At 38.5% G+C, this 27198-nt stretch overlaps 1 pseudogene; it reads left to right on the top strand.

The window, feature by feature from the left end:
* LOC131482719 (large ribosomal subunit protein uL30m-like) overlaps window positions 1–27198 on the top strand; it is a 142251-nt pseudogene that overhangs the window by 60000 nt on the left and 55053 nt on the right.

Genomic DNA, 27198 nt, shown 5'->3' with positions numbered 1-27198 from the left:
CCATGAGTCTCACCACCCAGAATGCTTTCCTGGCGGCTCCCTGTAAGGCCGGATCCCACTTGTGTTTTGGGAGTGACATCTCTAATCATCTTAAATTACAGGCTTCCTCTGCTCTCGCTTTCACTGCTGACACCTTCTAATATCACTGCCTCACTAGCACTTGTCAAGGTCAAAAATTGTTTTATTTAGTTAGTTCATAAGTCTGATAAGAACTATCCCCATGCCCTGATAAGCAGTATAAAATCAATAAATATCTCTTGAATAAATGCATGATTAATAGGACATCAAAATGACATTAATTTCCTTCATAGGACTGGAATGATCTTGGAAAAGCAAGGATAAGCTCAATTTCTGAAATAAAAGCAATGGCCATCAGCTATTACTCAAGTATCAACAGTTGGGAATATTTGAGGAGGTATTCTATGGAATCTTAGAAACCCACAAAACTATCATCTTTTTAGTACTCATTCTGATACATCCCTTCCTAGATTTGAGTATCATTTTCTTTGAACATTGCATGTGAATGAAATAACTGTCAAACTCTCACTTTGAGCAATGAGGACCTTAGGACTATGAATCCCTCAGAGTGACCATGCTCCATGACACATGATAGTGCACGGATAAAAGCTCCACCTGCTCCAAGAAAGTGGCCTCACCCCTCTAAGAAGCCAGTGTCTCAGCTGCAACAGGTGAGCAAAAAGAAGAGTCTGTCTAGTAGCATGAATTCGCCCCTTCCTCGTCACCAAGCTTACAAAATTTTGGAAACGTCTGTCTTCTGACTATAGCATTTTAAAGAAAAGCCTTTAGAAAAATGTTTTCTTAGTAAAAAAAATAACAATTTAATCCTGACTTCTATTTATTTCTAAGTAAAAAAGGGTAAAATGTTTGGGCCCTCATGACAGGTCTCTGAAATTCTTTCCTTCACTTTAAACTATTTCAAAATAAAGATACTTTTAGCCACTCCAAGGCATTAAACAACAGGGACAATTCTAAAGTTTCTGCTAGCAGGTCATTTTGATTTTCAGAACAAAAATGTCAATGATATTCATGCAAATTATCACAGGATTGTATCACTGAAGTAAAGAAGATCTGAGAGTACAAATGGGTGTGGATATACATTAGAGCTAGAAAAATTCATTTCTAGGATCTGCATGATTGACACATGTCAAGTAATAAAGTATCTGACAATTCTACTAGCTTTATTCCAGGTCTCTGGGAGCAGTTAAAGTGAGTGGATTGGTTTTGTTTTTTAATTTACTAAAGAGTAATATTTACTTATAATTTATCAGCTGTTTATAATTTTCATCCAATAGCAATCAAATACCTTGAAAGTCCAATTAAATAATAAAGTCACTAAATATCTGAGAGGAAAATTTATCCTTCAAAGTTTATATAGCACAGGAGTTTCCCTGTGCAAGATTCAAATTTTTTATTTTGGCTTTCTAAAATGCAACTAGTCAAAACCCTTCACTGGGCATTTGTTTCCACCAATAGAACAAAAGAGAACCAGTGGATGGTGGATGTAATCTAATTTTACTTAGATTTCAGGAGCAGGGAAGAAATAGCTGCTTTTGCAGTCTCATCAGGAGATTCTTTCCAGAAAACAAACTTAAGGAGCTTTCCCACCACATGTTAGTCTCCATTATTAGGAACTTGGCTGAGATGTATTTAGCTTGGCTGCCTGCCAAGCAATGATCGCTGGGTCTCAGTGGTACTGAATTTGACAAAAATCCCAGCTGAGGAGAAGGTATCTTCAAATCATGATTTTCACATCAAAAATATAAAACCAAAAGTCTCTCTTGCAAAATGAAAACTTTACTATCCTTTCCTGCATGCATTCTTCTGTGATCACAAATCCAGGCATCCTGTTCTCTTCCATCTCCCAGACTTGGGTAGAGGTTAAGAAGAGTCTTTCTAGCGACCATAAAAAGGATTCCCGAACTTGAGGAAAGATTTAGTGCAAAATCAAAGGTTTGGGCACTAAAGAGTCAAGTGTTTCTATGTGGGGTGTCCTGTTTCTAACACAGGATATTTAGTCAGGTAAATGCATCCCCATCAACCCTGCTAAAACTGGAGTTAAAGTCTTGATGTCTTCAGCTTTTTGCTTGCATTTGAATTAAATCAAGAGCATTCTCTCCTCCACATATGAGACTAACTCCAAAAGTTCATGGAAAAACTTGCATTATAAAACAGCTTTTGAAACATTTTTGCACCAAAATAAAATTCAGGTTTTAATTCCATTTTTCTATGAACTGTTCAAGATAACTCTTAATGTTACCTTCCAGTTGGTAGCAAAGTTATGAATGTCTTCTTTAAAAAATAATGAGCTCAGCTAGGATTTCAATTTCTCTCCTCAATGTCCTTTTTAGATAAGTGTTTGTCAGCAGACAATTCTCTATTAGCCCTTCTGAGAACCCCGGGAAAAGAAGAAGAGGGTCCCCAAGGTGTGGCAACATCTCTGGTAAGTGGTCAAAGGATAGACACCTGCTTGATCATGGGTTCCTGAGACAAATTACAGCCATGGTATCCCCAGTACCTAAGCATTGCCCAGGACTTGAGAGGCACTAAATACACAGTTTATGAATTTAAGTAGTTGAACTGGAAAAAATAGATAATCAATTCCCTATGATTCAGATATAGATATTGACTTTTTTATTATTTATTATTTTTAATTCATTAATTACATTGTATTATGTGACACAGTTTCATAGGTACTTGGGTTCTCCCCACCCTCCCCATACCCTCCCACCATGGTGGATTCCTCCACCTTGTTGCATAACCACAGCTCAAGTTCAGTTGAGATTCCCCCATTGCAAGCGTATACCAAACATAGAGTCCAGCAATATAGATACTGACTTTTCGACTGTTGTTGCTCATAAACATTCACTCCTCTTTTTCCTGTATGAGGGTCACTTATCTCCAGTGCTGTCTCTGGGCTTACAGAGTAATGTGCTATGGGAACAGATACAAGATATCCCAGGGTTCCATCAGCTCTTTTGCCTGTTCCCATCTGTCATAAGGACATCCACCACATAGGGGTTGGATCTGGAGCATTAGCTCTAAAAGAAGTAGGTATGTAGAGGAAGCCGTGACAGTTCTTTCAGAGCTGTCTGTAATAGAAATAAGAAATCTGTATATCTTAAATACTGAGACTGTGGAGCGATCTATTATTGAGGCAAAATCAACCTTTACAGTTACTAAATCATGCAGGAGAGCATCCAAGAATATGAAAAAAAAAACCTTTAGGCTAATTAATAATCATAGTCTCAGGATCATGGAATAAGAAAAATTCAAAGATTGCAGGCTCTACAGTCACATGTGAATCTAAAGCCTACTGCCACTTACTAGTTCTGTGAAATTTGTTAAATGATTATTGAGTTCTCCTCACTGTGGTGCTCTTGGGAGTGTCTTGCTCCCAAAACAAGTGCACTTACTGAGATGAAAGATATAAAAAGCTCGCATCAGCATTTGTGGCAGAATAAGCACTAGTTAAATGACAGTATCATCATCAGTGATCAGGAGACTTACTGGGAACATCCTTGGGAACAGGAACCATTAGGCAGTGAGGGCAACAGGGCTGGACAGAAAAAGATGAACAGTAACGGAAATGTAACAGGATCTTTGATGACTTCACAGCCAATTCTGGAGCTGGTATGTCCCCTTAGAGATATCCCAAGCTGAGGCAAAGGGGGTGGGATTTGTTGTCACAGGCCACCAGTTATTGAACATAGGCTACTATGAGGGAAGGAGAAAGGCTCCCTAGGGGAACCTGCACTTTCTACAAGTGTGTTCCCGAAGACAGAATGCCAGCAGCTGAGCTACCATCAGTCAGTGACACATGCAGCTGTAGCAAACAGTGTCTGAATCCTGAAGACCCCATGCCTGCATGTGCATCCCAGCACCTGCTGAAGTCCAGTTCTATGCAAGATGCCCTTGAAAGAGGACTGAGTAAAGAAACCGTGGATTAGCTACTCTATGGAACAGTATTCAGCCATTAAAAAGAATGAAATTCTGCCAACTATAACAAAGTAGCCCCAACTGGAGACTACTAGGCTCAGTGAAATAAGCCAATCCCCCAAAAACAGCCATGGTATGTTCTCTGTGATATAAGACAACCTTCTTCTGGCTTACCCATTTAGGCCTCAAATTCAATGACAGGCATCCTTTTAGGAGGAATACAGAGAAAAGATGATGTGAGAACAAAGACTGGAGTATTATTTCTACAATCCAAGTAAAACCTATGATTGCTGGAGATGGTCAGAAGTCACAAGAGAAAGGGCTTTTGCCTCAGAGCCTCTGGGAGGCACTAATCCTGCCAACAACTGGACTTCAGGCTTCTGCCCCTTTGGACCATAGAGAAGGAATTCCTGCTCTTTAGCCACCCATTTGGCGATAATATATTATTGTGATCTTAGCAAGCAGATCCACCCAAGAAAAAAGTACATAGACACAGATGCTTGCAAGCAAATAGGAGAAAGGAAGGCAGGTAAACTGTAATGCATTTGTAACCTTGACACCAGTAGATCCCACAGGAAGCTTAAAGCTGATAAAGCCATTCAAAGATGACCTGAATTGAGGAAGGTACCAGAACTGCTCATTCTCTATGCTGATCTCTCATTCTCTATGTTGCATATAGACATTCTCAAGAAGATGCCACATCATAAGACAAGGTTTGAGGCAATTCCAGGGTTTAGACTTACTTCTGTGCAGTTAGCAGGCAAACTCCTTAGCAGATGAGACAATGAAAATCTTGATTCAAGACATGGCACCTGGCTGATCCATCACAGCAGCTACAAATAAAACCCATGATTATTATCTTTGGAATAAGAACCATCTCAAAGGTGGTGATATGCTGAATGGATCAACTCACTCAAATACCTTAGTGAGTTGCTTTTATAAAAGAAAGCCTTTTTACTAATGAATGCAAGATAAGATGCTAAGGGAAGCTGTAGAGGAGAAAAAGGCTACAAGTGACCCGAGAAAGAAGAATGAGATTGTAAAGAAAGGATGTAGCAGAGAGGTGACTTCAGTTCTCTCAGCCTTTGTAGGAGGAAGGATTGATATTCATCCATGGGATAATCTTTGGGCCACCCCCAGACCAACCAGAGGATCAAAGAGCCTTCTCTTACTAGCTGAGCAGCAGGGGCCACAGATAGCACACAGTAGACAGCTTCTTTTCTCATTAATGAAAAGTCATGTTCATACAACTCATACCATGGGTAATCAATAGGCCCATAAGCACATGAAAACACACTCAACATCTTTAGCCATCACGGACATGTGAAGAGAAATCACCATGAGATGCCAGTACATACACCTTAAGGATAGCTAGAGCCAAAAAGAGAAATGATAACAGGTGTTAGGGAAGATGTGCAGAACCTGGAATTTTCATACACTAATTACTGGTGGCAAAACCCTGCAACTGAAATGTCGCAACTATTCTGAGAGACTTTCAAAATAATGTAATACCTGTTGCAAACACCCCCCAGTTCCTTTCTCAGTTATTTACTAAAGAAAAACAAAATTGACAAAAAAAGATTGATTCTCAAATGTTTATAACAGCATTCTCTGTAACACACTCAATCTGGAACTAAATCAATCACCCATCAACAGGTAAATGGATAAACAAACTGAGATATATTTAAAGATACACTATTGAGTGACAAAAACGATGCTTCCAATATGTGCAGCTACATGGATGAACCGCAAAATCATTATGCCAAGTTAAACAAAACAGATATATCTTATGTGATTGCAACTATATACAATGTTAGAAATGACCACTTTAATTTATGATGATGAAAAGTGGATCAGAGGTTGTCTAAGGCTGAGAGTTACTTTGACGGTCTGCAAAGAAAATTTCGGGGTCAAAGAAAAAATTTAATATCTTGATTGTGATGATGGTTACAAGAGGTACATCTGATCAAAATTCTTCAAGCTGCATGCTTACAATGGATATAGTAAGATTAATAAATAAAAAAAAAAAACTATGTGGAAGGCTCTCTGCAATTTGTTCTGGAGAGACCTGGAGTGGGTAGTTGGGAGGCTGGTAGATGACTCTTCCCTTTGCTCACACAATGATTCCACAGTTACACATCAAAAGCTTTCTCCTGTTGCCACAAAGCAGATGACAGGGCTTTTGGCTACAATGACAGGAACTCCCGAGGCTAAAGAAGTCACTAAAGGTCACAAAAATAGTCAATTCCAAAACCATCATGTATTCATTCACCTAGGTGACTGCAGTGCTGCTCTGATAGTGTTACTTTTCCCACTGCTTCTTTCCTTTTAAAGTCATCCACAAAGACACCAAAAGGTCAAAAGTCTTACTCAGAGTTGGTGACAATGAGTCAACAATCGTCATTCCTCTGCTTCCCGGCCCACAGTCTGAGCCCTAGCCCACAGCTTGGCCCACGGACTGGGAGCACTATTTAGAATTCCCACCACCTCCAACAACTCCCCCACCTTCTTGCTCTTCCTTCTCTATATCCTGGCCCTATGACAGTATACTAAAGAACATCCTAAAATAAATGTATTAAGGAAAAGTCAGCAAGCATATTTTCATGCCATAAACAACCACCATGGTACTTAACTACAGGTTTGTGGTCTCAGGAGAGTCACTGAAATGCCATGTTTTATAAATGTTTAGCCCCCCAAACATTTATCTTCCTTATCAATTCACCCTAATAAATCTGATATAGTAAAAAATACCAGTAAAATCATCATGGGATCTTTATTCATCTCCAATTTGCATCTTCTGTACAAGTAGTAAGTATTTGGTAGTCATTAAATAGAAAGGCGAATCTACATGTCATGAGAAAAGATCTAATTCCATACGGAATAAATCAACTTAGTTGTCATTAAAAACATAACTAATTGACGATGTTAAATTGGTAATTTAGCAACAAGTGGCAGGCAAATGAAAGATTCTCTTACCCATGGGTTCACAAACACAGTTACACATGAAGAAAGTTTTAAAAAATATACAATCCTAGATTTTACTATGGAATTTCCATTTGGTTGAAACACAAGAATGTACATATTTTGCATGTTTCCCAGGGGGACTCTGATGTGCAGAAACGTTTGGTTCAGTACTGACTTTTCCCGGTTTTCTTCTTAAATCCTATCCCCAAAGGACCCCTGTCATATATCACAGTCTATAGACACGATACTCAGGAGTTTCAGGGTCTTCAATCCCAATCCCTGCACGTACAACTCAAATAAAAGTAGATTCATAGAATTGTAAACTTGAGCACAAATGTTTCATATTTCAAAATAACCCAGACTGAAATCCAGAAGAATTGATTCCTGAAGAGCAAGGCAGTACTTACTTCAAATGATCTTCAAATATATGCCACCTGCAACAAAAAGAACATGTGCAAAACACCTTTAAAGGCAATTTTATAGATCAGTATTTTTCAATGACATAACACATCATTGTCTTACAACATGTATCTCTGTCATATGGTATGGTATTCACTCTGAGTGAAATTAAGACGTTCTTACTGAAAATTTAACCAAGATAAGTTTTGGAATTTTTAATCATGTTCCTTAAAAAATTACTGTAATTTAAAAAATTAAGCCATGAAAAGGTAAGAAAGTTTAAAAAAAGTTTGTTGTATCCATTGAGGTGCATAGCCCTAAACCAATAAGATGAACATGAAACACAAAGTCTCATGAATGGATGCCGTTGTGTAGAGCTGGAGCAGTGCAGATCATCAACCCATCAGAGATGGAGTCTCAAAGCAAGTCTGGATATGAAGCAAGTTCCAGGAGGGCTAATGTTTACATTTATACCTCTTCAATATGTGTGTCCTTTAACTGGACCTTGTAACAAACACCAAAATTTGAACAATAACCCCTGACAATATCTTTTCTCATTCTAAAATTTCATTCATAGGAAAAAGTATAATGGGACTCACTAGCCTAGAACCAATTCTTTGTGCATAACACTGGGTACCCAGGTAGGCTCAGTCACACTAACGGATATATTTCATTGAAAGGAATGCTGTGGCCTCCCTCTGAGAGACTCTTGAGTCAATGCACACTGTTCCCTAGCTCCATTCTAAATTTCCTGCTGCATTTTCCCCTTTCTTTACCAAAATGCAATGACATTTTCAAAATAAACACTGCTGCCTTGCCACAGGTCTCTCTTCTATAAATAGTCTGGCAAGTACAAATGAGTCAAGATCTCCAAATATGCCCCACCCCAGACAAATCACTAGACCGTTTCCTTCCTTCTCTTCCTTTCTGTCTCTTTTTAAAATATCAATATTAATATAAAACAAGCAGATTTTATGCAGATCACAGATACAATTATAAGAAAATAATTATTTTTCCATTCCATTCCTTCTATTTTTATTATGTACTTTATAATCATAGGTTCAATCATACAGTAAGTAAAGAGTTTAACTAGTAAACACTAGAAAGACCACTGCTATCCAGGAGTATAGGCAAGAACTATAAACAATCATCCAATCCCAAGACGTCTATTCACTTATACACATGGGTATTTTTTTATGCTCTATGTATCGGCTACCACAAATCAGAGAAAACACTTCCATTCTTTTCTGTAGCTTTTATCTCAATCTATTTCCAGGTTTCTGACCGGTTATCAGTCACAATCTCTCTCCCTCTGGGTGCCTCCCTAGGTTTTCCCAGGAACTCCCTGGGCCCAACATTTCTGCTATCTTTCTCTTTCTGCCATCACTTTTCTTAGTGTCCCTCAGTTTTCGATAAACACAAACCACAGGAAAAGCAAACCAAGAAGAATAAAGCATTTGACTAGCACGTTTGGGTAGTGAAAACCTGGGGACGAAAATCAGATCCATTCTGTCCATGTCAGCTTTTTCTGTCACTGGAAATCTCTTGAACTGCTCTTACAGACTTGGGTTATTCTCCATGATATTTGCATTTTTAATACACATTGAAGACAAGTTCTTGGCATCCTTGCAAAAGCAATGTGTACTGTGTGGAAGATATGGTCTTTAACCTCAGGTTGAACTGAAAAGAACTGGAAATTTTAAGAGTTTGTCTTGACCTTTTGGGGTCACTCTGGATGGGGATGTGCCTGGCAGTTGTTAATGGCAATTTGATTGGGCTCCAATACTGTTTTTAAGTCTCTACTTAGAGTCTAGCCAAGTTAAACATACTTTCTTTTCATCTCTACTCTCCAATTCAGCCTTCAGCCTCAGGTCTTCAGTCATCCCTCGGTTCTTCTCTGGACTGTTTCCAAGTTGTTGACAAATCCTCCAACCTTCATTTAAAATTACTTAATTTCTTCCCGATAGTATCTCTCAATGTTTCCTCAGGATCAGCATTTTATCCTGATTCTGCCCACACATTGAGCTGAATGTAGGAGTAAGAGTATAGAGCAAACACCACATTGCTCCTTGGAAGTGACATGACTACAAACCAAGGGCAGGCCTCTCAGCAAAACAGCCACAGGTACATGCTATTCTGGGCTTGGAAGACTTTGCCTTTTCTGAAAAACAAAGCCCTTTTTTGTTTGTAAAATTCTATTGATGAAAACTTTTCATGAAAACTTTAAAAATACAGAGAAATAAATAGAAGAATTTAAAAAGTTATAGGCGATTCATATATCTTAAGATATTTACTATTAATATTTTTTATACTTTCCATGCTCTTTTTATGTAAATTTTTAAACAAATTTAAGCTTTTTGTTAAGGACATTTTCCAATGGGGCAATTTCACACATTCCTATTTCGTATTTGCAAACATCACATTGCCAAATCTCATTTCTTTTATTATTGTATTTTTTTTTAAGATTTATGTATTTGCTCGTAAGTCAGAGTTTTAGGAAAAGGGTTGGGACACGGAGAGAGCGAGCTTCCATCGCCTGCTTTAGTCCCCAGAGGACTATAATGGCAGTGGCTAAGTCAGGATCCAAGAGCTTGTTTTGGGTTCCCAAGTGGGTGGCAGGGACCCAAACAGTTGGACTATCTCCTTATGCTGCTCTCAGGCCATTAGCAAGGAGCTGGATTGTAAGTGGAGTAGCTGGAATGCAAACCTGAACCTGTATGTGACTCCACGACAAAGGCAGCAGCCTTATTTGCCTCACCACAACGCCAACCCTGGTATTGTCATTTTTAAAGCATGTTTAATTGGCTGGCTGAGAAAACCATCATTTATTCTTATTTTTCAAAATTTTACTGACAAAGGTTTATGGGTTTTTTTTTCCTTCTAGATGAATGTTTAGTTCCATTACTAGCTTTTCAAATAGAATTTCATGAAACACCAAAGTAAAAAAAAATTAATTAATAGATAAAAAGAAAAAAAAGAGCAGACATTTATAGTATTCTTAAATCCAAAAACACAGAAATATCTTTGTACATTTATTTTTTTTAAGTTTTGGAGTGCCATCTACTAGATCTTCAGATTTTGAAGTAAACTTTTCTAGTTTTTAAAAGTCATTGGCTAAATATGTAAATATATTAGTTGTATATTTCTTTGTATATGAATGTATATTGTGAATGTACATGTAGGCCTACATTTACTATCTTCTCCTTATCTATGAATATAAAAGCCACAACATTTGCCATTTTAACCATACAATTCTGTAACTTTAAGAACATTTACATTGTTCAACCATAACCAACACCCAACTCCAGAACTTTCTCATCTTCCCAATTTGAACATCTATACCAATTACAAATTAACTTCCCATCTGCCTTGCCCCATGGCAACCACTTTTAACTGTTGCTCTACTTTCTACCATTATGAATTTAACAATTCTAGTCACTTCATGTGAGTCACTTAATATTTTTTTCCTTTAATGAGTGGCCTCTTCACTTGACTAAGTATCTACCAGGTGTATCTCTGCTGTAGCATCTATCAGAAGTTCCTTTTCTAAGGGGAGATAAAACTCCATTGTATGCATATACCATGTTCCATGTATCTATGATCTGTGGATAGATAACTTGGATTGCTCCCATATTTAGTGATTGTGAATAATGCTACTATGAACAAAGATATACAAATGTCTGCTCAGTAGCAGTCTTCTCAGTATGTCTTTCAAGGTGAAATCTGTGAATCATAGTTATTTTATGTTTGATTTTTATCTTGAAAAACTTCAATACCATCTTCCATAGTGTCTGGGAGAAATGTAACGTTCCCATTAGCAATGTACATCATTGTGCAATAATGCTCTAATTTTTCTACATCCTATATACCACTTAGAATGTCAGGGTTTTTGGTGATAGCCATTCTAACAAGTGTAAAGTAGTTCTCATTTTGCAAGTAACTTGCATTTGCATAATGATCAGTCATGCTGCAAATCCTTTCCTATGTTTTTGGCCATTTTTAAACCTTATTTAAAGGAATAAATGGACACATATTGGAATAAATATTTCTATGGCTTCTTTCTTGGAACAGTTTTTGATTCACAGCTAGAGTGAGCAGGAAGTACAAGTGATTATTGTAGTTTTATACTTGAGATTTGAAGTAGGTTGTATCCCATCCCCAGCTTTGTTCTTCCATGTTCTGGTAGCTATTCTGTGTCTTCCTTCTCCACATAAACTGTCAGTGATTTCTAGCTTAATGTTGTTGCAGTCTGAGGGCATATATTGGGTGATTCCTACAGTCCAAAATTTGTTAAGATATGTGTTATGCTCCAGAATGTGCTCTGCTCTAGTGACTGTTCCTTGTGAGCTTGAGAAGAACTGTACTGTTTTTGAAAGAATGAGTCAATAGTTTTTAATTGCGCCCAGATAACGATGATGATACTAAATTCAGATATATGCTTACTGCTTTTCTGCCTGTTGGGATTATAAATACTGACGGGGGATGGTGAACTCTCGGGTTTTAATGGTGGTGTAATCCACAGTTCCTTGAAATTCTCTCAGTTTTTTTTCTGTACATATTTTCATGTATTGCCTTGCTGTTTTTGACAGCTTTGATTTGGATGACATTAAGATAACGTATCTTTCTTCATCTCTTTACTTTTCTTAACACTTGTTTGTATTTAACATGGATTTCTTGTGAACAACATATAGTTGGGTCTATCTTGGTCCACTCTAACAATGTCTGAGTAACAATGTTCTAACAATGTTCTAACTGTTGCTTAGACCATTGATACTTACAACAATCATTGATATAGCTTGGATTAATGCCTATCACATCTGCTACTGTTTCCTATTAATTACTCAGATTATTTGTCACTATTTTTGCATTCTAGGCATTTGTTACCATTTGTGACTTTTACTGAGCATTTTATAAGGTCACATTTTCTCATTGCTTAGCATATCAGTTATACTTCCTTTTTAATTTTTTTTATAATTGTGTTATATTTTCCACTTTACATTCACAACAAATCCTAGCATACTATCAACTAACAATGTACAACTTCATAGATAGAAGTACCTTATAATAGTAAAATAATGCTAATTCCTACCTCTCTTACCTTGATACATATACACACACACACATATAATATGAAAAGAAACATATATTTTTACAATCATTGATTTTTTTGGACAAGCTATGAACTTATGGATCAATTGACAGTATATAAAAGTTTTCATGTACTTTTACTTATGTCCTCTCCAATGCACTTCCATTTATAGATTCAAGTTTCTTTTTAATATCACTTCTTTTCTCTCTATGTTCCAGTAAAATATATATTTGTTTGAAAGGCAAAAAACAGTAATGAGGAGGAAGACAGACAAAGACAGAGGGACAGAGAGAGGTCTTTCATCCACTGGTTCGCTGCCCCCAAATGCCTGCAACCAAATGCCGGATTGTGCCAGGCAAAAGCCAGAAGTCTGGAACTTCATCTTGGTCTCCTACATGGGTGGCGGGAGCCTGAATACTTGGACCACCTTCTACTGCCTCCCCAGGTTCATTAGCAAGAAGCTGGATTGAATGTGTTAGTACTATTTTTGTCCAGTCCAGACTCCTTTAGTTGACCGGAGAATCTACATCCCATCTGCTATAATTCTTGGCTTTTTTTTTCTGAGTTAATTAATTAATTACTTTTAAATGTATTTGAGTCTATGGAGAGAATGAGAGAGATTCCTGTTTGCTGATTCACTGAGACAAAGTCCCACGAGAAGGGACTGGGCCAGGCTGAGGCCAGGAGCCTGGGAATCAATCTAGGTCCCCTGCATGGAGGCGGGAACTTGACTCCTTGAATCATCCTCAGCTGCTGCCTCCTGGGATGTGCACTGGCATGAAGCAGGCCTGGAACCTGAGTCAAGCGCTCTGATGTGGGATGTGAAATCTCAGCCAGCGTGTGACCACTGGCCCACACGCCTGCCTGGGAGTCTTGGCTGGTATGACTCAGGTTGCCTCCTGTGGAGAGGTCCTGGATCTGTGGTCTGGTATCTGTATTGTCAGTTGAGGCTGCCATAACAAAACTTCACAGATTGCGTGGCTTCAAAAACAGAAATTTACTTTTTCATTGTTTTGAAGATTCCAAGATCAAGGAGCTGTCAGAATCAGTTTCTGAAGAGGCATCTCTTCCTGTAGGGTGGACAACTGCCTCATCCATGTGTCCTCACATGGCCTGCTCTCAGAGAGAGACACAGGGGAGAGGGAGGAGAGGGAAGAGGAATAAAGTGGAGGGGGAGAGAGGGAGAGTAAGCGGAGAGAGGGAAGGGGAAAGAGGGAGGAAGAGGGAAGGAAAGGCAGGGAGGGAGAGAGGCGAGGGAGAGAAAGAGACCTTTTAAAAAGATGTATTTTATTTTTATTGCAAAGTCAAATATACAGAGAGGAGGAAAGAGAGGAAAATCTTCCGTCCAATAATTCACTCCCCAAGTGACAGCAACGGCCGGAGCTGAGCCAATCAGAAACCACAAGCCAGGAGTTTCTTCCAGGTCTCCCACATGGGTGCTGGGTCCCAAGGCCTTGGGCCATTCTCAGCTGCTTTCCCAGGCCCCAGGCATGGAGCTAGATAGGAAGTGAGGCTGCCAGACACAAACCGATGCCCATATAGGATCCTTGCGTGTTCAAGGCAAGGACTTTAGCCACGAGGCTACCGCGCTGGGCCCAAGAAAAGAGAATTTTTATTTCTTCCTTTTATATGAGAACAGTAATCGTATCTGATTAATGGCCAATCCTTGGGATCTCAGTTTATCTTCGTTAAGTTATTCGAAACATTTCTCCTACTGCATTTCTTTGGGGATTTCTTTGTGGGGGAAGGGAAACATAAATCGGCCCTTAACAGTGTCTGACATTAATCTGGAGAAATTCTCAGGCATTATTTTCTCAGATATTTCTTCTATTCCTTTTTTTCCTTTCTTCTGAGAGTAGTCTTATTATTTAACATCTTTGTGGTTGTCTTCCCATTCTTAGATAATCTGTTCAGTTTTCTCAAACTTTTTGATTTCTATTTTTGACGGTTTCCATAGAAATACTTCCAAGCTCTGAAATTGGTTCCTCAACTATTCCAGTCAGCTAATTATCCCATTAATGGTATTATTTTTTCCTATTAAATTTTTTTTTAGTTTCTATTTTTTTTTCCTTAGAATTTTCATTTCAGATCACATTACACAGCTGTACTTACATGTTGTCTACCTTGTCCATTGGAGCCTTTGGCGTATGGGTGGTAATTATTTAAAAGTCACTTGCTTTGTTTCTTTGAGCTGACTTTTAATTATGTGTCTTTTGTTGTTGTTATTGTGGTTGAAAGCCAGACCAGAGATTCAGGATAAAATAATGACAATAATAATAAGCAACAAAAACCAAACTCCAGTGAATAGCTGTTAAGTACTGAGTTGTAGAAGGAAAGGTTAGTTCCAAGTCTAGTTAGTGCCCCAAAGTTCTTCAAAGGTGGAAGAGTGTGTGTCACTGTTACAGTCACAGAAAACCTGGTCCTCGGTGTAGCCCAGGATTCCCTTCACGGAATCCTCCAAAGCCTGCTTCACCACGTCCTTGTTGTCATCATACTTAGCAGGTTTTTCCAGGTGACAGTTCAGGACCACTACCAACACGTGGAAGGCCATGCCAATGTCAAGCTTGCTTTCTTAACACTCAGTCTTCAACCCCTTTCTACTTTCAATCAGAATTTATAAATATTTATCAAGTCACTCCTTAAAAATTAAGGAAATTATTGTACACTGTTCCCATTCTTATTCCCTGTGTCCAGCCCTTCATTCATTCTATTCCTATTGGCACCGTACTTAATCTTCCCAATACTCATTGTTTCTAGGTAGGACAAAAACTGACTTTCAGGTGTTCCCAATTCCCTGAGTTTCTGTTTTCTTTGGAAGTCTACTCTGCCGATTGTGCAGGACAAGCTCAGAGCACCTAGTACCTCTAGGAGAGGTTCTGAACCAATGAGGAATTGGAGCTGTTGGGTAAATACTCTTCAGTTCCAATAATTGGATGGGACAGCCACCACCACACTCTACTCAGAGTTCCAAGACAAAACAGCCTCAATTCTTTGGCAGTAACCTGAGCATTTTTGCATCCTCTCTTGGCTTACTTCCCTGGCTTATTACTCCATTTTGCACTCCCCCTACCTCCACCAGAAACTACTTGCAACCAATCCTGGTCTCCAAGTCCACTTCTCAAGAACCTCAACTTAAGACATTTCCTCTCCATTTCCATTTAAGTTCAACAATTCATTTCCTGTCTCCGGAACAGTTGCAATAATATCTTTACTTTCTTTTCTCCACTTCTGTGTCTCCTTTCAGATCTTTTATTCTAGGAAACATTTATAATGCATAACTATAATCATATTCTTCACTGGCATGAAACTTTTTAGTGGTTCTTATTCTGCAGAATAAGCTTTGGCATGACTTATAAGCCTCTTGGTAATCTCAGGACCTTACCTTTGCTTTTCCATCCTCATTGCCCACTGCTTTCCACTACCGTGCTGTACTAAGTGCCTATAAAACTTTGCATACTCCTTCAGATGCACTAACCAATCTAATCCTCTTTTGGAGGAAGCCTGGCATGCCTTCCTCCTAGCCTATTATCCAACAAGTGAGCTCGCATTCACCCTCTGCTTCTGCCGCAGTGAAGGGTGCTCCTTCCCCACAGGAGAAGGAAGGTCTCCATCTTTGTTCTGGGCACAGTTTACTCTATTGCAATGTCCATTTCCCTCACGCTGCTAAGAGTTATTTGGTGATAGGTACTTGTCTTCTGCATCCAAATCCCCAGTTGCTCCCTCGTGTTCCACACAGAGCAGATGTTTTAGGAAAGTGGATCATAGCGGTAAGTGACAGAGCGCAAAAACGAGCAAAACCTAACAGCTGTCAGATCTGGAATTCTAATGGTGTATGCCATCCCAAACCTCTTCCCTTCATATTACAGTATCCTCTCCAGGGATGAAATCTGTCACAATGACACTTTGTTAATCTGACAAGTAGATTTTGTTGTACAGAAGTATTGGGATTTCCTTTGTCAAATATTTATAGATTCTTTCCATAATCAGGAGGAGAATGACAGAAACAGCAGAGCCTTTTCCTAGCAGTTCCATTGGGTTTATCTCCCCTTTGTCTTTAGGTCAAATATAAACCAGAAAACCAGAGCCCTTTCCACTGATGGTCCTAACCCTCCACCCTCCCTTATTCATTCTTTGTCCCTAAATAAAGTCACAAGAAAGGAGTGCCTAAGGAGAATTATCAGCAATATCATTCTGAAAAAAATACCGGAATCAAGCAACTCTCTGGAGATGATGGGACGTGCTGAGTGAGGCAGGAGGTTTGGAAGAAAGGTGGACTTATTTGCTGCCACTGTGAAAATCCAAGCGGGAGAAAGGAATCCAGAGGGTTTTTCACATGATTCATAAATAGTACATTTATATCTTAATAACTGCCTCATTTACTTGCTCTATGTTAAACTAAACTCATTATTAAAACTTGATCACATCATCAATTTGGAATTCAGACAATTCTTTCACTCTGAGTTTTTGGAAGGACTCCTTCACCAGTCTTCTGCATCTTGGGATTAGGGAAGGAGAAAGGAAGACAGATGGTCCAGGCTCAGCTAATGTTCATAGTGGTAATGAGAATACCACTGCTGCTCCCCCAGGCTTCGTCTTTACGTGAAAGCAATATGCTTTTGCTTTGCTGAGCTCTGTCTCCATAAATACCAAGATTCCCAAACTTGTTAGTTACCTAATTATATGGAGTACCCAAGGTAATCAAAGTTCCTCTTCAACAGGAGTTTTTAATCTTTCCACTGCCTCTCAAAACCCTTTCTCCATGTGACATTCCTTATCACTGTCTTATCTATTGCCAGGACATATTTAACTGCTGCTTGAAGGAACATACTGCAGTTAACACTAATATTACAAACACAATTTATTATTTTTTTATTTATTTATTATTTTTAATTCATTAATTACATTGTATTATGTGACACAGTTTCATAGGTACTTGGATTCTCCCCACCCCTCCCCAAACCCTCCCACCATGGGGATTCCTCCACCTTGTTGCATAACCACAGTTCAAGTTCAGTTATTATTATGACTATTTTTTATCTCTCACTATCTTATTAAAACTACTCAAAGAGGCCACTCCCCATTGTCCCTGAAAGAAAACTGTAGAAGATTCAAGAATTTTCTCTTCAACCCTGGCTAGACAAACAGGTAATATATGCTAGGTAACATTTCTTGATTCTGATGCCAAGAGCACAAGATTTCGTTAAAAACATCAATATTTATTTGATGTCAGATCTCCCCTCCTCACTTTGAGGGTGGAAGCCATAAGGAAGGCATGCGTTCTTTTTTTCTCTGTTGTTACTTTCCTCCACACGTTGCCTGTACTTGCCAGCTGTTTTCTGTTCCAGAAAGAGTTGGTGGAGGCTGCAGTGGCAAATATCTTGTTCCTTGTAAGCTTGATCAGAATTGAGAGCTACTAACGGCTGGCTTTGCATACTGTGCCTGTCAAATGAATGAGACCTATCCATTCTCTTTCATACATTTTCTTTGTTTTCTGGAGTTTTCATATCCCAGGATATCACCTGTGTTAGCTTGATTCTGGAAAATGTCCCATTTCAAGTATACAACTCTATAGAAAGTCTTCTTGTTATTGGACTTCTCGAGTTTCTTTCTTGCAAACAGCACTCAATTCAAGGGGACCACCAATCTGATTGTTCTCCCTTCAGATGCTTTCATGTCTGTCTGTTCCTCTTGTGAATGAAACAGACAAGCATCCTTTGATCCAGTAAGTTTTAAGACATTGGCAAGTTCCTTACAGCATCTTACAGCCTATTGCTACTGGCTGACTTTGCATTTTATGCTCTTTGTGCTTTTCACATGAAGAGGATACATCGCAAATTCATTGATAATTCTATTGAAGTCTCCCATGGAGTTTATGATCTTACACTGTGCCTCACACCTTCTGGGAGGGGAAACTCATGGCACCACCGATTGTTCTTTCCAAAAGACTCTTTTCCAAATCTTCCCTTTGTTTCTATTCTCAGGCTTTTAGTTGAAGTCAATGAGAACATTAAAAACAAAACCATTTTACAATCTTTATTGCAATTTTTGCTCACAACGAGCTGCCTCATATTCATTGGGTATATGATAACTTTCTCTTTTCATCAGGTCAAAATTGTGGTAGAAAGCAGTATGTTTTAACTTTACCCCGTCCCCTTCTCTTCCCTCTCTGCCTCTCTGTTTCCCCTCCCTCTTTGCAAATTACAAGACAGAGGCTTGGAGAAGCTAAGAAATTGCTGCAGTTCCTTCAGCCATCATCAGATTAAAGATCTTCTATCTGTCATGCAGGACTTTACAATTCCCATTCTGGTTCTTTTAACCTCTTGACTGTGATGGACACTATAAAATGCTTCCTTTCTGACCTTAAAAATTACAGGAACATTGACTTTCTTCAATATTACTGGAGTTCAACTGTGTTCCACAACCCATCAGACACTAGGGTTCACCTTCATCAGGTCTCTTTTTTCTGGAAGATGTCACCGAGTGTGCCATAGCTGAATGAACTACCGTTCTAGGGAGACCCAGTGAACCTTCTTACACACCTGCTTCTGGATAAACTAGAGCTACCTGGATATCAGCTACTCTTCAGACTCCTTACCACATCTGTTATTTTACCACATCAGGAAGCAGTGTTGACACAGAACTTGGTTAATCTGTCTTCGGATTATATCCCTCTCATAATTTATTTCCTCAAGCTAATATCCTCTGCTGCTTATCTGGAAAATTATAAACCCAATCTCTAGGTATAAGTAAATCTTCAACAAGCCAACTTACAGTGTACTGGAAGAGCAGAAAGATATTAGAAAAACAGGTTAGTCTGGGGAGTGAACCAGCAGATGGAAGATCTTTGTCTCTCATTCTCGCTGTAAAAATCTGCCTTTCCTATAAAATAATAAATTTTTTAAGTATAAAAAAGAAAACAGGCTGGCAAAATGAGCAATTTAATTTTTTCCTCTCACTTCATCATAAGCTGTCTGCCTCCCTCTTCCGCGACCTGCCCAATCTTGCATTCTTATGTTAGGAAATGGATACACACACTTCCTGAAATCATGTGCTCACTTACACAAATCAATTAATATTTAGGAAGCAGCTACTGAATACTCAGCTCTGTGACAGGAGTGATAAATTCAAACATGCATGTAAAAAGATTATTTAAGGAACACAGATCCTAAGTGAGACAGACAGACACATACAGAAATACTGTTTACTTAGGGTAAAATGAGATCTTGGTTACACCTTACAACAGACTGTGCTTTGAAAGCACTGCCACATGTTGTTAGTAGCTAGTAGTCGTCTTCTGTGAGCCTTCTACACTTCTGCTCATGTTGCCATCATGCCTAGAATCAGGGAGAACAGTCTCCAGGAGGCATGGAAATCTTCATGTGGTTGTGCAGTTCACAGTCTCTTCCACTGACCACAGAATGTTACTGACCACATCAGATGTCAATGGAAACACCAGAGAGAAGTCTCCGCAGTAGAAATGATGGTGAGGGCCACAAATACTTGGGAAATGTAATGTGGTACCTCATGAGAGAGGACAGGTGATGTGTTCTGATTATTTGAATCATGAACAATGCCTTCTAGCTTAGTAAAGAAGGAGAGGACAGCAGGCTGAGTGTTCAAAAACCGGTAGTGGCAACGAAAAGAGTGAAGGAAGTAGGACTGGGAAAAAGCATGGCGGCACGGCAATAAAGTCCTGAAGAAAGCCAGATGGATGGAGCAGAGGATGGGAATGTACCAAGGAGTAAGATGGAAGCCTGGTTCAGTAGAGATGTCACAGTTTCATTGCAGAAGCAATGGATGGGAGTAAGGATAGACCACAACATGGAAAGTCACAAGGAGAGGTCTGTGTTGCAGATAGATTGATTCAGTATGAAAACAAGGCTTCTAGAAAACACACAGGTTTAGCAACCTGATTTTGCACATTAGATTCCTTTTTCTCTGTCTTTTTTCTGCTTTTGATACCTTTTGCTTACTTCCCAAGATCATCTCAGAGACAAGAATTGTCTCTGAGATTGATCAAACCATCTTTGGAAAAATCAATTGACCTTCCTTTTTTTTCTTCATACCCACAACCCTTTTACATATTATCTTAAAGTTGTGTGTTTGTGTGTATGTTTGTCTTTTACAGAAATACGAGTTCTCATACTTGCCTTTTTCATTTTTGCATTTCCATTCCAGCTCAGGGTTGCACATAGCTTTGTTTGTTGAATAGATAGGTTAGAAGAGAAAGGACATAGAGACCCAATTGGAATATGATTGTAATAATGTATTAATGAAGTGAAAATTGTGGTGGAAGAATCAGATGAAATATACTTATTAATAGTTATATATATAAATCCATATATACCCTTTTCACTGCCAGTAAATTCTGAGGTTTATTTTATATTTTAATACATTTCCCTTTGCATTCCAAAGTTAACACCAAATGACTGAAGCCAAATACATTACACTTACCTAAGTCTGAACATATATGAAGTCTGACCTAACTAAAAAATCCTATGGGAGTAAAATATACTCTGGTGAATAGAAACCCACTTCTCACACCATGTCTGATGCACATTCACTATTGAATAAGGCTAATGGGGGGAGTTCAAATATGGAAATCTCAAATCCTAAAGTCCACTTTAATATCCACAAGTTCAATTAACCATAAATATTTTCTAGGCTAAAATTCCCAGTTGCCATGAATTACTCACTAACGGCATCTCTCCAAGGCCTCCTGGATTTTTGCAGCTCTCTGCTTCATTAGGACTGGGAACTTGTCTGATCCCAGAGAAAGCCTGAGTGGTGACGTTCAAGTAGAAAAAACTCTAAGTCTGACTTCTTGGAAAGCAGACTGGAGGTGACCTCATTTTTCAACATTCTTTCTCTGAAGGAAGTAAGAGGAATGATGCAGATTACAGAAACCTATGTCCTGTTTTCAAGCTGGGATGAAAATTACCAAGGGAATTTTAGTCTAACTAGTGTAGTGCAAAGAATGGGCTACACAATTATTGATGAACCCAAGGATCATCATAGAAACAGGTAAGTTGGTCTCTTAGGGCTGACTGAACAAGTCATTATGAAGTGAGTGGCTTCAGACAACAGAAATCTACTCTCTCACAGGTTAAAGGACAGAGCCTATTACCAAGGCATTAGTAGGGCCATGCTCTCTCTTTTCTCTGAAACTCCTAGGGAAGACTGTCCTTGTCTCTTCTGGTGGTTCCTAGCAGTCCCTGGCACTTTTTGACTGTGACTACATACATTGATCCCCCATCTCCATCTTATATGGTCGTCTTTTCTCTCTGTCAATACACATATTGAATTTAGGGCCCATACTAACAAGTAGGACCTCATTTCCAAATAAACCCTATTTATTTGGAAAGATCCTATTTCCAAATAAACTGACATCCACAAGTTGTGAGAGTCCATAAATTTGGGGAAAATCTTATTCATCCTGCTAAGATATTTGAGGGTGAATGTTGCTATCTGAGGAGGTTGACAGCCATCCTGGAGAGGTCTGGGACACAGCAGCTTGGGGATCCGGGGTCATGTGGTCATGTGGTCATGTGGTCATGTGCCAATGTCAAAGGAAAAACAAGAACTGAACGTGCTTCCTTAACTGGTGTCCTTGAATTCATTTCTTCACTCTCATGTATCAATGAAGCTGTGTCATCTCGTTCAAAAGGACTTAAAGTCAAAGAGGTTAGAAAGAGTCTCATATTATTCAATGAATATTAATTATTCACCAAGAAAACCACATCCACACATAGACACTATTTGATTTGCAGTTCTAGATGCTGTGCATAACTTATCTCACTGAATTCCCCTCTCAGTCATGACAAGTGGCAATCATTTTCTCAATAATACAGGTAAGAAAACTGAACCCAAACAAATGACTTCCTTTTTTGAAAGTTATTTGTGCATGCATTTATTCTTAAATAGAAGTAAATATAAAATTTTAGTTGAGTTCACTTGCACAATTCTAGGTAATATTACCTGACGTCAAGGTTCCTACTGATGAGAAATTGGTTACTCATGTTATTATTTAGTGAGTATAAAACTTGGTATAGAAATTCTGTCACAGTTTTTAGTGGCCTTCGTAAAATGTCAGTCCTCAGGGAAAATGCAGACAGCATCTAATGATAAAATTATATATTTCTTTTTATAAATCCTCAAATCAAAATTTACTCTCCAATCCCCCAAAAAGCTAAAAATCTCATTCAGATCCCACCAAAAAAAATCTGTTTCTGGTCCGAAATCTGCCACATGATAGTATGACTGTTTGGGAAACTTAGTTCTTTAATCCTCAACTCATTTGTTAAATCAAATTACAGCACTAATTTAGCACCAAAAAGCTTTTCATTTTATTGTCTTATGATTATAAGAATTTACAGGTCATAATATGTTTCTTTCACATCTATGCAAAAAGTCATAACTGGTTAGAAACACATTTCATTGCATTTTAAATACAAATTCTTATTTGACCACAGCCTGATTTCTTTCATATCCCTGTTATTTTGTGGTAATGGAAGTCATTTACTGAGAATAGATGAAATAGTTCTTTTCCCTCCGTGCTCTCTACCTACAGTGTATTTCTTTACTCCTTGATGTTCCTTTACTTCTGAGTATTGCCTTCCAAGTCAGTTCAAGTTGTTGAACCTGTATATACCTAAGATGCTTAAGTGTGTTCTTTGCTGCTTGAGGAGAATGTCATTGCCTTGGACTGCCAATTGAGATTCTTCCCTTTAGAGAAAAACAGTAAGCCCATGTGTTTGGCAGATGATTAAAGCAAACCCTATTTACAGGTTTTTGTTTTTTTTTAACCCATAAAATCAGAGAAAAGAGAAAATATATATTAGTGATTTTCCTCTCTGTAAGGATTTTGCTACCATAAGACCTCATAACTACTCAAACTGAGCACTTCAGGTTTACGTTGGCAGGAATGCTACGAAAGGATCTGATTTTAATTAGGCTCAAATACATCTGTTTCTTACATATAGAATGTGATTTTTATAAGGACTGGTGGTGTAAGGAATACATTGTAAGTAATGTCAGCATAATTTGGCTACCTGAAAATCCCAGGAAAAACTGTTGCATTTATAATGCATGGATTCCTTAAAAATTAATTTTTACTTTATTTTCTTTCTTTTTTCATAATTTTTTTAAAGATTTATTTATTTTTATTACTAAGTTAGATATACAGAGAGGAAGATCTTCCGTCCAATGATTCACTCTCCAAGTGGCCACAATGGCCGGAGCTGAGCCAGTCCGAAGCCAGGAACCCGGAGCTTCTTCTGGATCTCCAACACAGGTGCGGGGTCCCAAGGTTTTGGACCATCCTAGACTGTTTTCCCAGGCCACAAGCAGGGAGCTGGATGGGAAGTGGAGCAGCCGGGATTAGAACCGGCGCCAATATGGGATTCTGGCGCATTCAAGGTGAGGACTTTGGCTGCTAGGCCACGCCGCAGGACCCTAATTTTTACTTTATTTTCAAAGACAGAGAATTTCCATCCACTGGTTCATTCTTTGACTGGGTTATGCCAAAGATAGGAACCCAGAACTCAATATGGTTCCCTTCGTTGGATAGCACAGACTCAAGAACTTGAACCAGCCAACACCTGCTACCTCCCAAGGAGAATATCAGCAGGAAGCTGGGACTGGGGTCAGAGCCAGGACACAAAATCAGGCGTTTCAAGCTATGGATGCAGGCTTCTCAAGCAGCATCTTACTGCTGCACCAGGTATTCACCTCAAATGCACGAATTTAAAAAGCTCAAAATAAATTATAAATTTAATATCAGCAATTTGGGAATAGATTGTATTACTTTATTTAAATAAAAATTTATGACTTTAGTTATCTAAACTTTACATATGTTAGCTGTACGTACTGACCAGGTACTTTTCTAACTGTTTTGGTTTGCATACTAAAGACTCAAAAGAGGGAAATCAATTAATCTTTTTTAAATCAAGTTTCTCAGATCTTGGGAGGTGCTTAACACACACACACACACACATGCACACACACACGCATACACACACCAAAAAAGAAGTCAACAGTTTGGAAGAGGATTTAAAGGCACACATTGTGATACCCAGAGACCTGTTTCTCATGACCCGGTCAATTAATTATAAAAACTGCTTGTTACTTTGAGCAGCCCAAGTCTCAAAGGATGCATGGACAGATTGTGTGCAAAAGGTAAGTTTTCAATGGAAAGCTGTAAGTAATACTGAAATAGTCAACTCCACAAATAATCAATTGGTAGATGAAGGTGATGTTTAAAACCAAAGAAAATACAATCCACAATCACCATAGTGAGGAGAAAAGGAACAAAAGAACGGCTCAGAAAGTAGATATTTGGGAGGGCGATTACTTGGGGAATTACTAGTTCTTGAGAGTTGCTAGTTCTTTTAGTCACCATCTGGTTTCTACTAAATCTCTTCTGTGATTTGTCCAATTCACACACACACTGTTCTTCTAGCAGCTTCTTTTGTCAGTGTCCCTCTGGCCATTTATTTCATGTAGCCAGATTTTCCCTGTTTCCTTCAAATCTAAAGAAGACCTGGATATGCTTCCAACAGTTTTTAATAGGTCGCTAGAACTGATTTCCAATAATTGGGATAAAAAGCAATTCGCTAGGATAGTTAGCCATTGATGAGTTGCAGGAAGGGTTTGGGATGCGATGGTAATCACTCAAAGAATCCTAAGTGGATGCACCCTTCGGCCATTGCAGCAAGCAGCTTCCTCAAAGTGCTGGCTATTCATTTCTTTCTTTTTTTAAGATTTATTTATTTTTATTGCAAAGTCAGATACACAGAGAAGAGCAGAGACAGAGAGGAAGATCTTCCGTCCGATGTTTCACTCTTCAAGTGACCACAAAGGCCAGAACTGAGCTGATCCAAAGTCAGGAGCCAGGCACTTCCTCCAGGTCTCCCATGTGGGTGCAGAAACCCAAGGTTTTTGGGACATTCTCAACTGCTTTCCCAGGCCACAAGCAGGGAGCTGAATGGGAAGTGGAGTTCTGGGATTAGAACCGGCATATGGGATCCTGGTGCTTTCAAGGCAAGGACTTTAGCTGCTAGGCTACTGTGCCCTATTCACTTCCAGGAATAGACATCCATGCTTTAGAAAGCTGATTATACTCCAAAGGACTGACCAACCATGACGCCTGTTTACTGAAAAAATAAGCTGTCCTCAGTCGCCAAAGTGAGGTATACATGTTGCTCTTACCTAACCATTTACATTGATGCAGTACTCTTTTCTGAGGGCACTCAGCTCTCCATTTTGGTAACCACATTACGTATCTAATGGGCAGTTAAGATCAGTACCAGTTGGAATTTATTTGGAATTTATGGCTTCCCCCAACTCCTGTTTTCTGGATTCAGACTCAATTTATGGCTTGGAACACAGTCTTTCCTACAGGAAAAACTTTGAAATGTGCAGGAGAAAAAAGGGCTCTTGGAGAATATTAAATATCTCTTACAAAACACCATGCTGATGAGTAAATGAGAGTGTAAATGAATCCAGATAAAAAGTATTGTGTTTCCATTGAAATACTCAGGGGTTCAAGAGTTAAGGGAAAAAGTTTTGTGGGGAAATGTGTTTTAGGTTATGCCAAATGTAAAACGTGTGCAAAAGCGTTTGAGATGTTTTTCCTCGATTAAGATGCTGCCACATTATCCCTTCTTGGTAACTAGCAAATTAGACAAGCAAAATTAATGTGTAAAGTCAATGCAATTTATGAGCATGAATTAAAAATCTCAAACTATATGCTGCAACTAAATACAAAATATTCAAAGTTGCCCTGCAGTAAATTCCAGATTCTAAAGAAGTTGTGAATTAAGAAGAAAGAGAAAACGATGAGAGCATTGACTGGTGGATTTTGATTTTATGGTTAATGTGGTTTAAAAATATTTTAAATGTAATCATTTTAAGAATATGGAGAGTAGACTGAAGATGAATAAACTATTTTAAGTGGCATACAGGTCAAATTATCATTCTTTATAATTTGATGAAATTATGGATGTAGATAAAAGATACAGACATACATTAGATGATGCTGAATCATACTGACAGCTGGAATTGACTATACCTCTTCTCTGGCACACTAGAATACAATACATTCTTTGGTATCTAGTTTACTTATGTGTTTGTATTGCCACAGCTGGCCTCTTACTGCAGTGTAGAAAAGAAATTGACACCAAAGACAACTGTCAATTTTTATTTATCTTTTGGCAAGACTATTTTCTGTACAACAGACATAGTCCTGTCTACTGTGGATATGCAAAATACTCAGAAAGTTCAAAACAAGTTAATTTATCTGCAATTTTTTTTGAAATTCATGTATGTTCTTAACATGCATGTCCATGATTTTTAAAGACCCCTAATATGCACAAACTTCAAATTCTATTTGCCATATATTTTCTGAATCACTGTTGTATTAAAATAAGTGGTCAAGCTTCTAACCTACATTGGCTGATGATGTCAGACAATAGAAGACACAGAGTAAACAAATCTAGTAGCTGACTGCTCAGAGGTTTCCAAAATAAGAAAATAAAGAAGCAAATGCAGAAACAAACATTCATTGATCCTATTTCCTTAATGAACTTTTCTAATTGCAACCCACGTGCAGGATCTCCATTTTCTGGTCTGTTCTACTTAAATGCACTCTGTGAACTGGTCAGTGTCACAGACCACGTGCATGCCTTTTGCATCTACGTATCTTGGTACCAACCAAAGTTTCTTGGCCATAACATGAATTTCGAGTACTCTACTTCTTTGAATCCTCATTTATTGTTTGCACATCATAA

The sequence above is a fragment of the Ochotona princeps genome, chromosome 20 (assembly GCF_030435755.1).
Source record: "Ochotona princeps isolate mOchPri1 chromosome 20, mOchPri1.hap1, whole genome shotgun sequence".
Classification (NCBI taxonomy): domain Eukaryota; kingdom Metazoa; phylum Chordata; class Mammalia; order Lagomorpha; family Ochotonidae; genus Ochotona; species Ochotona princeps.
This window is presented reverse-complemented; position numbering and strand designations above follow the sequence as displayed.